This window comes from Dermacentor albipictus, unplaced genomic scaffold (assembly GCF_038994185.2).
Source record: "Dermacentor albipictus isolate Rhodes 1998 colony unplaced genomic scaffold, USDA_Dalb.pri_finalv2 scaffold_24, whole genome shotgun sequence".
Taxonomy (NCBI): Eukaryota; Metazoa; Arthropoda; class Arachnida; order Ixodida; family Ixodidae; genus Dermacentor; species Dermacentor albipictus.
In genome coordinates this window covers 2,934,224-2,939,383 of record NW_027225578.1, presented here as the reverse complement: position 1 = coordinate 2,939,383, position 5,160 = coordinate 2,934,224, and the positions used below count along the sequence as shown (strand labels likewise).

At 46.6% G+C, this 5,160-nt stretch overlaps 1 non-coding gene across 1 annotated transcript; it reads left to right on the top strand.

Annotated features, from left to right (window-relative positions):
- The first annotated feature begins 3,652 nt into the window (after positions 1-3,652).
- TRNAS-AGA (transfer RNA serine (anticodon AGA)) lies at positions 3,653-3,734 on the top strand. The gene has a single exon. It is a non-coding gene; the product is annotated as a tRNA-Ser (tRNA).
- Positions 3,735-5,160: the final 1,426 nt, after the last annotated feature.

The window sequence follows — 5,160 nt, the reverse complement described above, 5'->3', positions numbered from 1 at the left end:
CACCACCTCTTCTTTGGGGCGTACTTCTGATGTACATTAGTTACATAAGCCGCAAGAAAAATTACCACAATGCTAGCAATTCCAATTAAGCGGCTTGCAAAGGGTAGAAATAATTTTTAAAACTACCGCGACGATGTCGTTGATAAAGATTTCGAGCAAAAGCTTCGCATAGGCTAGAGTTGAATCCATGTATAATTCATTGTATTGCAATATAGGGAATATTTAAATACGTGACCTAATGCAAGTGCCGTCTTCTCCCAGGCTGCGACGGCGGAGGATAGATGACGTGAGCAGCGCGTGTCTCGAGAATATAATGGTGTCGGAAGGTGTGGTGCATCACGGCAGCATGGTCTTTCTTGGCGGGAAACTGCGACAGTTTCGCTGGTTTCAGTTCAATATTCTGCACAGCCACCTAATTTTGCGAAAATTCTCGTATCCGTCATCATCATCATCATTCAATTTATAACAGCACAGCGTTGTATAACCATTGGAATTCTTTTCTGGAATACCAACTCATCCGTGTTCTGGCCCCTTGCCTGGGCACCAGCTGCACACTGCGCTGTAAAAAATTACTCTTTGCCTCCTATTCACAAAACGCTTCGTACGCTGAACTAGGTGGTAAGAACAGGCTCCAACCGGTTGCGATAGTAAACATATTATTAGTGGTGGGAAGACAGTCACAAAATGTCCGTACGAAATTAAACCTCTCTGAATTCAGCCGTTTTGCTGTTGGGCCCAGACACATTCGAGCCTACGTAACATTCATAAGTTCTCCACACTTACTTCCACTGCTGCAAGTGCAAACTAAAGCGAAGAATTGTTCCAGAGCAATTCAGAACGAAAACGTGAAACAAATGTCGAGGCTTTGTTTCAACGCTAAGCGACATCAGGTACAATGCGAAAAGCGCAAGCTGTGGACTCTTTCTCGCGGAGCAGCGGATATTCCGGCGCCCCTTTCACATCGTTCCTGGAATATAGGTGAGTGGTTGTCAAGAAAGCTGGAGGCTCCCGTAATAGAAAAAGGGCGTGCCACCCGACCAGAGCCAGTGTTTACGAAGTCTCGTTCTGACCATTACTTTTCATCTTGCATGTGACTCGAGAAGCGTATAGAGCAGCGGAACCTAGGCGAGTCACATAAACACGCTAGAAATAAACTGTGTTGTATTTTGCCGGCAGGTCCTGCTCTATGGCACGTGGTATTGCCGGCGCGATCAAGTCGAAGTCCCTATCTTGTAGTTAAATGAAAATTGATGCTCCCACCCCAATGTCTATGTAGGACCCACTGCTATAACTTCTTATATTTTCGGCCCTCGTGTTGGAAAAAACTGCGCTAGCCAAATTTACAAAGCGCTTTGTTCGTAAGTGTTCTTTAGGATTCGCCAGCCATCTTAGCCAATAAATGTCTTAGCCATCTTGCGCGAGAACTTGCCCGCCGCGACGGCCCCCCGTCCTCCGAGGGGCTGGACATTCAATTTAATGACCCGCTGCTAACATACCATGAAATCACCTCACACTATCGAGAAGGCAGAATCAAATACCCGCTCCCGCACGCCAAACTCGAACTCGCGCAGGCGGCCGCGTTTCGAATGCTGCAAACGGACTCGTATCTGTCACGAGGCCTACTAAGCCACTACAACTCAGAAATCCCGGCAAATTGCCCAGACTGCCCAGAACTTTACTCCTCACTCTCGCACATGCTATGGCAATGTACCGCGTTACCAAAGGGCCCTCTCTCCAATGAGCCCGAATGGGAAGAATAAGCCCTCAAAAGCCCGGACCTCAAATTCCAACTCAAGGCCGTCCAGAGAGCCCAAGAACAGGCGGAGCGTCACCACGTTCCCGTCCCGACTTGGGCGTCGCCTACTGTTTCGGCCGGAGGAGTTCCCCGCGTGGAATCTCCAACGGCTTGAAACTTCTCAGGACTTCAATAAAGTCCTTGACTGACTGACTGACTGACTGAGCCATCTAGCTAACAATTTTTTTTCAAACTTTCTTTTCAAAATTTTTTTCAATAATTTTCTTAAGCTAGTAGCTTTCGCAATAACGGATACAATAGCAAGTATCCGTTATTGCAAAACTACTAGCTCAAGAAAATTTTTTACGATACAGGCTACCTTTTGCAAATGCGTTTTGCGATTTTTCCATGGCCTCTAGGATTACCTCGTTGTGATACGGACAGTTAGAGAGATCACCCTAACCTGGTGCCCCGCTCACTCCAACATACTAGAAAACGAAGCCGCCAACGCTCTCGCCCGAGCACTCATTATACGGGGGTGAGGACGGCTTCAACCTAACTTTAAGGTCGAGATGCTCACGACCTACCACGAGGTCATAGAGCACTGCAGATTAGGTCGCCGGAAATATCCACTTCAGGATAGGTCCCTCACGTCCACAGAGGCAGTCACATGGCGCCGCCTGCAAGCCAACAACTACATGTCTCCTAGATGGAGATACCTAATGCAAACGGGAAATCCAGAGGACCAATTCTGCAGATTTCGCGATAAAATCATATGCTATGGGAGTGCAGCTACTCCCCGGGATATAATTTATTCAAGGACGAAGAAGCATGGGAAACCGCGCTTCATAGCGAAGACCCGGTGGCACAGGCCAACATTGTCCGTCTGGCAGCCGAAGCGGCAAACCACTTCGTCTACTAACCCCTGCTCCTTAGGGTGACATCGGGCTCCCTGAATGACTACGATTGGTACCGGAGCTCCGGTGTCACCCCTTACGGACAATAAAAGTTTTTACACGCACACATATGAGGAGTGACATGTAACTGACTGCTATGCAATAGGAAAACCTTACATTGAAGCATTTGAGGGCGTAACAAGGAAGGGAGCTCTCTGAAGCATTCAAGGCAAAGCGGCGCTGATATGTTGCGTTGAGACATGGGAAATGTTGCCTGGGATTCTTCTAGAACAACTTATCGTGTGCCTGCGAATTGAGCTGCTTGAAGATCTCATAGTTCCAAGAACCTCCAGTGCCAGAATCAGTTGTACTCATGATGGAAACAGGCAGCTCGCAGACTTCGATTAAAAGTTTGTTTTGTATGACTTTCGCGTTTTTGTAGGCGGGATCACTCCGGGCACATTCAAATAGAGGGCTCTGTAAGTTAGGCCACCCAAACTTGAAAGGTTTGCCACACATCCAACCTCAGCGCGAGTAAGCAAAATAAAAGGAACTCGCAACCGAATTTGTACTGAGCGCTTACAAGGCTATGATGCAGCTATTACACTTTGTCGTTGCCGAGTGGTTAATGTGAAGCACTAGAAATTCATTGCAGTCTCCCCACACAGTTCCAGGTCCTGGCGGCTGCGTAAATACTCTTCTTACAAGCAATGCGGTATAACTTTTTCCTTCTTGTGGAGAGTGCCCACTCTGGGCACGTTCTAACAGTGCTTTGTAAGTCATGTAGCAAAAATTTGAAAGACTTGTCACACATCCAACCGCAAACATGAAAAGCGTCATCTACACCAGAGATGTATGAAATTCGCGGTCAACACTCCTGAATGGTTGTCGCAATTAACTGAACTCGCTTCATTTGAGCCTTCTTAAATTGCATCATGCTTGCGACTAGCTGATGTATTTTACGTTTACAAACATTTGTCACTTTTATTGATGTATTTTGTTAAAATGCAAATTAAAAAATGCAGTTGTGGCCGAGTGGTTAAGGCGATGAACTAGAATTCCAATGGGGTCTCCCCGCACAGATTCAAATCCTGTCGACTGCATAAGTACTTTTTTTACACGTGACATGGTATAACTATTGCATTTCTGTAGGAGAAGGTCGCTCTGGACCCGTTCAATTGCGGGGCTGTGTAAGTTACGAAGCACAAATCTGAAAGATTTGTCAAACGTCCAACCGCAACCAAAGTAAGCAAACGAACAAGAAATGGCAACTGAAATTGGAGGTTATGAATCTTAATTAGTGTTGGAATCGGTAGTGCTGTCCTACCGGTCGGCTGTAATGATCCTTCACAAGGTTGCACTGCCGTATCCCACTATCTCATTTTTTGTTGTACAGATCTCGTATGGCGTATTCCCTTATGCTTATTATCGAATTAGCCGGAATAAGCTGATCACTTTTTATATCGTGTCCTTCTATAGCCCTTATGCTGACGAGTGTGTGCTGTATAACGTAATTAACATAAATGTTTCTCAACTTTCCCCTAACGATTCTTTTACACAATTTTGCAGGTCGTGAGACAAATGGCAGATGAATATAAACTTTGTAAAAACAGCCACTTTATTTTTTAGTAAGCGCACTTCTATTTCGTTGCTTAATTATTCGCTTAATGGCTCTTCCCTTGAACGGGTGTCTGAATACAAGTTTTTGGCCTCATCTTCATACCTAACATGTTGCGGGGAAGTCATATCGAACACACATGCAATAAAGCACTAAAGAAAATAAGCTATCTGAATCGCACATAGCGAAAAGCTCCACATGAAACAAAATTGCTAACGTATAAATCGCTCATCCGAATCATTCTCGAATATGGTTGCCCCATCTGGAACCCTTATAACGTACCTAACATTACCACCCTCTAATAAGCTGAAAAAAAAAGCAGAGAGAATAAACATTTTTATTAGGTGAAGCAGCTAGGGAGAGGCGTCCTCAGTCCAGAATGCCTTGAGCTCGGGCCGCGTCCTGGGCCCTCGCAATCAGCTGTTGCTGATCCTCGAGGTCGGAGCTGGCCAAGGCTCTCTCCCAAAGCTCGTTAGTGGGGTAAGGGTTCGGATGATTTAATGGTGCCGCTCTGCAACCTCCTACTATGTGCCTGAGGGACCCGGGCTCTGCGCAGAAGCGGCATTGCGGAGAGAATTTTGTAGGGTCTATGAGGTGATTCCTGGTTGGGTGGGGGAATGTATTGACCTGTAGAGCCCGGAGGAATCGCTCCTGCTCTCTAGGTAGTGACTTGTGTGGGGGTCCATATGTTCTGCGGGTTAGCTTGTAGTGTTGTGTAATGTCTTGGTAAGAGACTAGAGGGTGCATGCGCTCGGGTTCAGATTCCTCGGCGTCGGCTCGGTGGGTCAGATCTCGAGCCACGTGGTTGGCGACCTCGTTGCCAGGAATGCCTTGATGAGCTGGCGCCCAGATGATCATGACTGGTCTCGTTGGCGGCTTTTGATCGATGATCCGGAGTGTAGTCGCATGAA